The 12,673-nt window shown below is 32.4% G+C and overlaps 1 pseudogene; it reads left to right on the forward strand.

The window, feature by feature from the left end:
• Window positions 1–6,460: 6,460 nt before the first annotated feature.
• Window positions 6,461–8,981, forward strand: LOC145059619 (putative polygalacturonase At3g15720; annotated as a pseudogene).
• Window positions 8,982–12,673: the final 3,692 nt, after the last annotated feature.

Consider the following 12,673-nt stretch of genomic DNA (forward strand, 5'->3'; position numbering starts at 1 on the left):
TGCAAACACCTATGCATTTGAAACCTCCTATTTTAATGAATACCACTAAAAAATCTCTTAATAATGATTAACAAGTCAAAGTTTTTATAACTTATATAATATACTTAATAAAAAATTAATAGATACTCTACTATAAAAAGGTCAATCTTTTTTAGTAGACACACAAATACAAATTACATACAAAATTCACAAAGAAAACAAGTTTAAAGTTTTTTGTGTTGTTTTGAGGGCTTTGAACAATTTTTCCAGCCATATTATTATGTTGAAGTTTTTAATTTGTAAGTTTGTTATATACTAATACTTTTTTATATTTTCTTGATTTAAGTATTCTTTTAAGAATATCATTGTATGTTGTGGTTGAAATTTTAATGTAAATTAGATTAGATTCATGTTATCGATCATATGTTATGGAAGGTGATATATATAATATTTAATTAACTATTGTATACATGTTTGTATGTTCATGTTGCTTCAAAACAATAATTAATTAAAAATCATGGATATGTCATATTATCCGTATTATCCATGTAAGTCTTTTCTAAAATGCAAATTGTTTATTTTATCACTTTATATTTTACTATATGTTTAACATTTTAATTATAATAATAAGTGCTTTTTAAAAGTTTCTTTCACTTATTAATAATAACAAGTGGTTTTAAAATTAATAAGCAACAATTGTAAATAATAAAATCAAATTACATGGATATGTCATATTATTCATGCAACTCTCTTTTGAAATGCAAATTTTCTATCTTATCACTTTATTATTTAGTATATGTTTCACATTTTAATAATAATATTAAGTGTTTCTTAAAAGTCTTCTTTAAAATTATTATTAATAATAAGTGGTTTAAATTAATGAATAACAATTTTAAATGATAATAACATAAAATTATAAATTACATTTAGCTATAAATAAATTGTATTTTAAATGAATATCATATTGAAATTAGAAAATGATTGCATAACTAAAAATATAAGTAATCAATAATAATAATTGCTAAAAATAATACTAAATAGATAATAATATTTAATTCTACTAATGAGGAATGTGGGTTGATGTCAATGAATATTATTGTTCAAAATAATTGAGATTATATATATATATATATATATATATATATATATATATATATATATATATATATATATATATATTAGTGTAAAAATATTATCTCAAAGTTAATGTCAATAACATAATCATTTTAAAAATATATTTTTCAATATTTTAACAATATATTTTTAAGTTTCGTTGCGCAACGCGTGAGAATTCATCTAGTATATTACATAAAAATAAGGCCCTCCTCTTATTTAATCCATGGGAAAGCGACAGTTGTTGGCCTGTTGGCTCGCTAATTATTCACTCAACATCAACCCATCAATCTGCGCGAGCATCCTTGGTCACTTGCCATTGGGCTTGTAGCCCAGCGGTATTAGGTGGTGCCTCCCTCTTTGATGTCGAGGGTTCAAGTCTCGTCATGGACATAGGTGAAATAGGTGATGTTAGCTTAGGAGAGATTTGCCGGTTCAAAAAAAAAAAACTTGCCATTGGGCATTAATAAGCCACGACTCAATAATAATAACTTTATTAATTGTTTTTCAGTGATAATATTTATAATTTTTCTTTATTATTACTGCAAACCATATTTTTCTTTCCACAAGACGAAATATAGATCTTATCTTTCCTTCCATAACTCCAACACATAAGTTTGTGGCGCTAAGTCAATCGTAAAAAATTCTTTTCTAAGTGGTTTTGATCTTTATCAAAAATGAATATTAACTCGAATATATCAGAAGATAAAACTCATGCTTGATAATGAACAAAATTGACTTACCTGAAACACACTGTAAAGCATACCACACCAAAATGGATTGAAACTTTAGTTTTCAAAGACATAGTTTAAGATAACGAGGCTACATGTAAATTTTCAAAAATTTGGTTCCCTTGGAATTCGCAGCCACTGTCATTCCTCTTGAGTAAAAACCTATCTAACCCTAAAAGGTTTACCAAAACACAAATTTGAGATAAGAAAGAGTGGTAGAGAATTAAGTTAAGGCCAAATAACTAAAATCTAACACACCAACAAAAAACAAGATGCATGTTCTTACAATAAAAACACTAATTAAGCAAGTATAAATCAAGAACACGCCTTAGCCAGTAACTTTTGGCTTCAAATTTTATTAAATAAACAATTTTAAGCAGAGCATGCTACAATCACCAACATTAGAAACAACATTTTAAACTGTATGAGTAGAAATTAATGTACAACCAGGGAAGCAAGCCTCCTAATCATCAAAATTGGATCTAAGTATTTTCAAAATTTGAAACTTCTGTTGTTGAATGATTATTAGTGTGAAGCAAGCTCTCACTTGGTGAAATATCCTCCTAATACACAATAAAGAAGCAAAAACACTACGATTGTCGCTCTTCAGATTCAATAATGCAGAATTATGCGATCAGTTAAACACATACCTCGACCTTATCTAAATTCGAAACCCTAAAGAAATAGTTGAAGATTGAGAACGATAACTAAAACTAAAAAAAAATATTGGAAAAAGCAAATGAGATCTACAAAGAAAACGTAGTCCTACTGGAAAATATGTTTCATCCAATGCAATCGTCTTTAGTCTCTTCGAATAGAGTTTTCCCTTTATTATCCATGAAAAAAATAAAAACAACTTAAAACTGTGCATCGGTGTAATGAAAAAAAATAGAAAGAAAAAATTAAACTCTTTGATAATATATGCGTTCACCGCCGTTAACACAGACAAGTACCCAAAGAAATAAACAAGATTTACTAGTAGAAACCAAAAAAACATTAAAGCTTTACCATTTCAAGGAAGGGGGAATGCAAGGGTTGCTATGCTATGAACCTGACGATTAGTATTCAAACACGAGTAAACCCTAAATAAAATTAAGCCAAATACAATGTTTTATTTTTTTAAATACAAAAGTAGAAATTGAGTAAATGTATTGGCGGTGGGGGGAGATTCAAATTTTTATGGAATTTAAATGTTTGAACATCTCACAATCTTGTCTAATTGCAAACTTTTTAGTTATTCAAGTCTTTTAGTTTTTCAAGTCTTTTAGTTTTCAAGCAATCATAAAACCCCTCTTTTTAGTTTAATTATAGTTAGTTAGTTTTATTACACTAGTTCTATTAGACTGCATTGGTGATTGAATACAACCATTTCTTCGAAGATCGATACCCTTTTTTACCATTATATTAAATTTTATTTGCAAACAAATGGTGTAATTTCCTTAGTGGACTTGAAATCCCACCAAGTTTTATGGGTAAATAAATGATATTGCTCTTATGGGTAAAAAAATACATTGTCTGTATTGGTAAAAAAAGTAAAGTTGGTTTCTATTTCCTCTAACTTTTGTCCTTATTTAGTTTAGTTGCTATTTCCCATAAAATTGTTTGTTGTTTCCGGTAACCAACATTTTGATGTTGCTTAATGATGGATACTATTTTCGCCTAGTCAACGTGGTCAACCTTATCGATACTCTACTTTCTTTTTAATTCTTTTTAAAATTTTACGTGTTTTTGCAGACGTTGATGTCCAAATAAGGGATGTAGATGATGCAGTAATAAAGGCGACATGATTGATGGATATGTCGATGAACTTGTCATCGTTAAATAATAGACGGTAATTATTTTGTTTATTGTTCGAAGAGTTTTATAGTTATAGTTGTAGCAGATGGTTATTGCATTTGGGGTTATTGCCTTTGGATTTTTGAAACAAAAGGGTTGTCTTTGATATACATGCCAATCATTATATATTGTTTTTTTTTTTTACTGTGGTTTTTGTTGTTCCTACTACAAGTGGATGAATTCATCAATTTTTCTGTGGTTTTTTTTTCTGCATTGTTTATTATGTTTGATAATTACAACCATCTAACTATGTTGTTCACTCTTATGATTTTTTAATTACTCATTATAATTTATTTTTTCAAAGAATCAACATTTGTAATAATTAAAGGGTTATTGTCACTATAGCCCAACAATGTTTCATATATTGGTTTAAATGGTCCCTCATGATTTTTTTTTGCGTTTAAAGGGTACGAACTTGTGTTTTACCGGTTAATTTCATACATTTACCTATTTTTGAAGGTTACACTGCCTTTATCACCTTCCAACTAGGCAGGTGAGTCAAAAATGACTCATTGGTGAGTCGACTCATCAGTGCCACGTAAGTAAAATCGACTGGGGAGGAAAAGGATTGATCCTCGTCGCTCCAAGGGGAAAGAACGATCGCAGATATGCGATCGATTGAAAAAGCGGGAAATTAGGGTCTAGAAATCGATTAGTCATAGGGGGAATGATCGATGATTGGCGAGAAGGAAGCACGTAGGTGCGTAGTCTTCTACTCCGGATGCCTTGGCCAATCATATGGTACACTGGGAACATTCGTCCCTCTCTCACTGCAAATCACCATTATTGAAGAAGCATCACCCAAAACATCACGTGAATGGCCTCGATCAATGACAACAAACACCCTCCCTTCCAGCTTCATTGTCGAACCAGAAAAAGAAACGAGGAGCAACCAACCTCAGTGAGCTGCTCTTACCGCTTGGATTTCATTCGTAATTGTGGTTGTCGGGGATGGAGTCAGGGAAGACCAAGTGGATCATCAGAAAAACGGGTTCTTTTCCCCCTCTCATTCTCCTCACGATCGATTAAGAACCACCGACCCATCGAGTTGTTGATTTCGTTTGTATTCTTTCTTTCCTTGATCTGCCTTCTGTTTCCCCTCTTTAGTTTGTTCAAGCACAGGAGATGTTTCGTTCTCTGATTTCCCCTCCTATTTGCTCGATCGAACACCAAATAACCCACCCCAATCGCTGTTACTGCTGCTTTGAATTCCTTCCAGATTATTGCTACCAGAGACGAGAAGGAAACCTCGAAGAATCTCGTCGGAAAACGACCTCGCCATCCCCTTCGGTCGAACCCAAAACAGTGGTACATTTTTTATCTTTTAAACCTGTTGACTAGGAAGGGGTTCACCGGGTGACCCCTTCATTTTTTTAAAAAGACTTTTTAAACCCTAAAACATGAATTCGTACCCTTTAAAGGCAAAAAAAAGTCACGAGAGACCATTTAAACAAATATACGAAATATTTTTGGGCTATAGTGACAATAACCCATAATTAAATGGTTGGATTTATTTTAATTACTCATTTTAGTTGAATTTTTCATGCCCTATATGCTAAAGAGTTGTTTTTTTGAATAATTATAGTATTGGCTTGGATATTATAACAATTAAAGAGTACAACAGAAGCACCTCTTCTTCTGAACATATGAATATAGTTACGGCTAATTGCAAAATAGCAATTTATTATAATTATCATTGATTTTTTGTTTGTTTTTTATGTATTGGCTTGGATATTATAACAATTATACCGTTTTTAAATGGACATCTTATATACCAAATGAAAATAAAGCTTAGTTTGACCTATAAAAGCATCATATTTATGGATCTTTACCAATAATAACAATGCGTGAAAACATTACATAAATGGTCGATGTGTAGAAAAAGATTAGATAATTGGTCCTTGTGGTGGAAAAAGATTACATAATTGGTCGCTATGCAGAAAAAGGTTATGCAATTGGACCCTGACTCTCTAAGGCAAAAAACATTATAATAATATATCATGTGGCAAATAAATTTACATGATTGGTTACCAATGGTGGGAATTTTTCTTTCTTTTGATATTTAAAAAAGAGGAAGTATGTTGCTATAATTTGGTAGATTTGTCAAAGTATAATGCTATAATGATGAAACATTGATTAGTCGTTGCCATTAACAAAAGTCAAGGATAGTCATTATCAAATGTTGGATATCCTACTTGCATATGTCTGTCTTCACTCATGTTCGGTTATATATCGTTATATATGTGACGAGAAAGATCGTCCAACTAATAAAATAAAAAATATGTATTACAAAGAGATCATTCAACGATTATAGATATTCATTCATTCCAATGTTTTTTTAGACATTTCATTGTTACTGATACCATTAAATCCGTGAACTTATCTTGTTTTATTATTGTGTCAACTTTTTTATACCGTTATATGTATTTTTTTATATGTTCCTTATATTTTACAAGAGTCATAATCTAGTTAGCTATGAGATATGGTTGCATATTTTATGTATGTAAAATAATATAACCTTGATTCGTCATATAACCTGAATTTAATATGAATTCAACTTTTTGTAACAGAAGCAATATTACTTCAAAGAAAAAAAGAATCTTAGCTAGTATTGGTGGTTGTTCATTTCTTATATGATAACGGTGAACACCATATTCGAATCACACCATCACAGTCAAACACTATAGCAATATATATATTGGTCAAACAATTTATGAAATCGTATCTCATATAAAATCTAATAGTTATTTGGAGACGCAAAAAATTATATTTCTTGATACAAATAATCAAAGATACTCCTGATGAGAAATATATGTACATATAAATGATAACCAACTCGATCCATGCGTTTATTTTGAAAAGAGAGAATCTATATTTTCATACACATGATCTAGCTAATCCAACATTTTCTCACAGTATTTATAGGAAATGAATGGAGGGAGCATGGCAAGTGTAATCAAAACACAAGATCAGAGTTACCTGCTTCAATTGAATTCAAAGAAATGGTAAGATGATTAACATATTCTCACTCAGATTGTCCATGCATGGATGCTTAAAAATGCAATACTATTCTTAAGTACTCCACCTTTTCTCGATCTGCAGGGTTTCTTGATGGTAGTCTTGTTGAGCATGTCTTGTTTATCATTTGGCTCGAAAATCACAAGTGTTGCCACCTACGATGTAACATCTTATGGTGCAAAAGGAGATGGAAATACAGACGACTCCAGTGTAAATAATATCTTCAAATTTTGAATCAAAATTGATTGATGTATCATGCAAATTAAAGAACGCAAAAATAAGTTAACCTTTTTCTATGTACGTTCATTGTTGCAGGCTTTCCTTCGAGCATGGGACGATTTATGTGGAGATATCTCGCCAGAACCGACATTGATAATTCCATCAGACAAGACATTTTTGATAAACCCGGTGGCATTCAATGGTCCATGCAAATCCCCAACTGTAAATATTAAGGTAAAATGAACAGTTATCTATCTTTTGAGGTTATGATGTTAATTCATAAAGTGTTGATTAAATGTCATTTTGTTATAAAATAGTTATGATTAATCTAATAATTTCTGATATGATGGGTAGCTATTGGGTAACATCACTGCACCGAAGACTCTCGATGGATGGAAAGGTTGCATTAAGAATAACTTTTAGATATACTTCACATCCGTGCAAGGACTCAAGATCCAAGGACCTGGTCAAATTGATGGCCAGGGATCCATTTGGTGGAAAAATGAGGTCGAATTAATTTAATATCAAACACTTATATTAAATGAAAACAAAAAAAGTAAAAACCATCCAATTAATTCATAGTTCCTTTTCATTTGCAGGGGCAAACTAAAACCAATGCATGCAATCGCCCAACTGTAAGCCGTCTTTTTTTTACAATGTTAAGAGCATCTACAATGGTGTATCATTTAATGGAAGAAACTCTACCATTGTGAGATGCCACCTTGGCATTCAATGGATTTGGAATTTAATGGTCATTGAAGTCTTCAATTGGAAAAAGGAAATTTTAATTCATAAATATTTACTATAAATTATATTTTATAACATTCTATTGAACTTTGTAGAGTTCAATGTATTGTAGGAAAAAAAATTGATAGAGTTGTATGGATTGTAGAACAATGATGTAGCAATCTATTGAACTATATGGAATTCAATGCATTGTGGATGCTCTAAGGACATGAATGAATTTATGTTTCGTGAAAACTGACATGGATACATTTGTTTAGGCTTTACATTTTAATTCTTGTAACGGCCTTAAGTTGAGTGGTACAAAACATATCAACAGCCCAATGCTACATATGAGTATCAATGGTTGTGAAGGTGTAGATGTTAGAAATATTCAAAATTTTGCTCCTCGAGACAGCCCCAATACTGATGGGATAGACATCGGTGATTCTTCCCATGTTAATATCCATGATTCTAACATTCAAACTGGTATGAGAATAATAGCATCCTTGTTTCTTAATGAGCTATTCTATAATGTATAAAAAAAACCTTTATAATTCACTTTCTTTTTGTGGAAACTAAATCAGGTGATGATTGTGTTGCTATTAATGGTGGCACGTATGATATTAATGTAACAAGAGTGTTCTGCGGACCTGGTCATGGCATAAGGTACTAGAAAATGATATTTATATCTCAATAATCACTTTTACACAATTTTTCCTCCACTAAATGGATGTGATTTTGAAGTATTGGAGGCCTTGGGGAAAACGGTGGTCATGACACAGTTGAACAAGTACGTGTGGAAAAATGTAACATCACAGGAACAAAAAACGGATTACGAATCAAAACAGTGCCGGTAAAATTAGATATAACTTGATGAAAATCTTTGGAGTTTTTAACATCGTATTTAATGGTTATCTTATATCTTATACAGTATGGAACGGGGTATGCTAGGGGGATTGTATTTCAGGACATTCATCTCGTAAATGTTGAAAATCCAATTATAATTGATCAACATTATTGCATTAATTCTGAAAATGCCTATTGCCCCGCACCGGTATGCTTATTATCCATAAAAATAGTCTCATCTCACAAAAGATGCAATTCCATATCTAACATTTATTGATTTTTTTTATGTATCAGCCAAATGCGTCAGCTGTAAAAGTGAGCGATGTTATGTATGCGAATATCTATGGGTCATCGGCAACAAAGCAAGCTATTACTTTCAATTGCAGTGGAAAGTACAACTATACTGAAATTGTAACAAATGAAGTTGGAATCTCTGGGCATGATGAAATTTCTTATTGTCAAAACACTCAAGGAAAATTTATTGATACCACCCCTCCTATTAATTGTTATTAGATTGTAGCCAGCCCGATGTTGGTGTTAAAATCCATGTATTTCAACATATTCTAATGATAACAAAGCTATATATATATATATATATATATATATATATATATATATATATATATATATATATTACTGTACATTTAAAAGCTTAACTCCCCTCTCTTGGCTCATTAGCGGGTTACAAAATATATACAAACACACATGATAACATGAATTTACTTACGCGTAAATATTTACGTTATGTATATTGAGGTATACTAGGAAAATATTCTCATATCCTTCAAACAAGATATACAACAGATATATATACAATTACAAAAATGCATGGGCATAGAATATACACTAGGTGGGCTAAGCTAATAATACAATATATTGATACACTAACATCCCCCCACAGTTTGATCGGGATGATTCTGTCGGACTTTCAAACTGGTTCGAAATTATGAGAAAAGCGAAGTAGGTAGACCCTTGGTGAAGATGTGACGTACCGATCAGTTGAGGAAATATGGAGAACTCATATATGGCCCATGGCAATTCTGTCTCGAACAAAATGAAAATCAATCTCTATGTGTTTGGTGTGTTGATGTTGCACCAGGTTCGATGACATGTATACGGTCTTGATATTGTCAAAATAAACAATGATAACTTTAATTTTGAAGAGGAAAATGTAGTTCACGAAGAAGGTTACGGAGCCAACAAGTTTCAGCGAATGTGGTGGCAACACCACGATATTTAGCCTCTGCACTAGATCGAGAGATGACACCCTGTCATTTCGATTACCGTGAAATGAGTTTATCTCCCATGAAGACACAATATCCAGATGTTGATCGTCGTGTGGTCGGACAACCACCGAGTCAGCATCAGAATAAGTTGTGTCAGAAGAGATGTATCGGAGGCGTGTATCTGAAGACCGAGGTCAATGGTACCACCAAAATCTCATGAGGATCCTTGCGTGAGCATTTAGGTGTTGATCTCGGGAGTCATGCAAAAATGGACAAATTTGTTGTACTATGAAGGATATATCCTTTTAAGGGCATTCAGGTGTTGATCTCGGGAATCCTGCATAAAAAGACAAATATGTTGTACTGTAAATGATATATCTAGTCGAGTGAAGCTCGGGTACTGAAGAGCTCCCGCAAGGCTACGATATAGAGTGGGGTCGACAACTGGTAAACCTGAAGCATCCATTTCAAAAACTGGTTCAGTTGGAGTACAACATGGATTGCAATGAACCATATTAGCTCACCGAAGAATGTATATGTACCACTACAAAACACGTTATAGGACTCGCCAAATAGAACCTAGTTTCGTGGAACACCGAGATATATTATGAAAAAACCGGGACTTATACAGGTAAAAGTTATACGACCCAGTTTAACTCAAAGAACCGGGGTCTATGTTATACTTAAGTAACCCGTTTCCCAACTTAAAAACCGGTACTTTTAGCTATATGGTTTTGTAACCCGGCCTCTAGAAAAAAAAGGTTCTATTACCATTACTAGAAGAGATACGTTCAAGTAGCTATATGACCCATATATATTTAAACAACTGGGCTTTTTGACTTCTTTTACCAAATATAAATGTGCCTTAATTAATGAGTGAGCTTAATAATAAAATTAGCACTCCATAGTTGCAATCGACAGAGTAGCAAAACCAAGACTACATTATTAAATCCACACCAAAACAATTGAATTTCTACACCGGATAGTCTTGTAACTTGACACATGTAGCATTAAACATAGACAAAGTATGCAACTTGTAACATCACACTTTGAAATTAGCCATTGGCTTAAAAGTTTTAGTTTCAAGGCCAAATGCTTTATTACAAGAACCGATCAAGAAAACAACTCACAGATAAGAGAAACCGATCAAGAAAACACCTCACAGATGCAAGACAAATCTAGGGGTAAAAAGGTCAAAGGGAGTAAACAACTCAGCAAATCAACTTTCTACCACCAGCATCCATAACAAGAACACCACCAAGCTTAATCATGAGAGCAATTCCAAAAAAACTAATCATAACACAATTTCACCCACAGTCTCATAGAAAAAATAGACCCATCAAAGTTGAGAGTAAATCTATGAAGACCATAAACAAAGATCCATTCAAGATACAGCCAAAAATTGAAACCACACATCAATTGCAAAATGTCAATGTGAGAAAAAATGAAATTTTTTTTAAAGAAAAAAACACTAGACAGATAAACAACCACTGCTTTGTTCCATACACTAGTTGAACATTTGGTCATACGGCCGGTTTTAGGATATTTTGGGTAGGGGCACAACCAAAAAAGTGTTAAAACTAGTAAACAAATGGATTATTGCAAATACATTGCTAAATGCCTAATGTAAGTAAATATTAAGATTAATCAGATTTCATGGAATATAAGTAAAAATTAAACAATTATACAAGCAACAATCTGCTATCACAACCATAGGCATCTCCACCTAAACTTCCTTGCAATCTAACCTCTAAGTAATCCCAAAATAATGTAAGTTTTGTTGACCCCTGTATTTTTTTAATAAATCTGAACTCATAATCTCATATAGAACAAAACACACAGAAACATATGAGAGGGGTACAAAAGGAGAACAAAAATCAAAAATAAAAGATTAGACGTGAAGTAAGGTAAACATAAATCATGAACGTTGAATGAGAAACTCAGATACGCAGTACAAAGGACGAATCTCTTAGATTGCAGATGGTGTAATTGTTTTCTTTCTCTCCTATCTTTTTATGTTTTCTATAATCTGATCTCTCCTATGTGTATTTATCTCTCCCTACAACAACCCTCTCGATTTCTTACCCTTTATCGGTTTCTCGCATTTCTCTCTTTTTTCTTTCTCTTACCATCCTTATTTCTCTCCTTTCTACGTATTACTAGTCGAATGGAATGGGTGTTTGTGTGTAAAAGAAAACAAATTGTAGTTGATTCAAGAGAGAGGGGGTGGAAAAGGTATATTCCAAATCAAGCAATGATAGATTAGCAGTTGGAATATAATCTAGTTTTTGGCGGGAAAGAGGATGTAATCCCGCCTTAAAAAATAAATAAAACTTTAAATCTATAAATGAGAGTAATATTTACGAAAACATATGTTTAAGAAAAATAGATTTTAAGAATGCATTATTTTTTTTACAGTTTAATCATTAAGGTTTTTTAATTCTTACAATATTGAAATATCTATTTGTTTCAATGTTAACCATTTTAACAAGTTTTGTTGGTTGCCTCCGGACAACCTTATGCCACGTCCAACTCTCTCTTTTAAACCCATTACCACGTGAGCTTCCAGGTAACCCTATGCCCTCATACCTTAAAACCTTCTTTCTTCAACTGATGCCTTTTCCATGCTCATCACTTATCTTCCAAACCCACGCCTCAGCCTACAAGACTTCCCCATAACGGAGATGGTGCTTCCACTGACGAGGCTTCCCCAAGTGGGTATCGATACGGGTAAGCAATTTCTTAACCATGTGTCCTTTGGGCCTCATATTCTTGATGGGTATAGATAATATTGATATTTATGTTTGGAGTTCATGAAACCCTTTGGCTCGATGATTGGTTGACTCGTTTGATTTCTATAGTAATTCTAGTATTCTCCAAACACCCTTTATAAACATTACAAAATCATCCATTGCATATGACACAATTTCCCTAAGTTAATCAGTAGCAAAATTCGCCTCTTTGAGTGTATAATGATGG

Source organism: Lactuca serriola, chromosome 6 (genome assembly GCF_051521515.1).
Source record: "Lactuca serriola cultivar US96UC23 chromosome 6, Lser_US96UC23_V15, whole genome shotgun sequence".
NCBI lineage: Eukaryota > Viridiplantae > Streptophyta > Magnoliopsida > Asterales > Asteraceae > Lactuca > Lactuca serriola.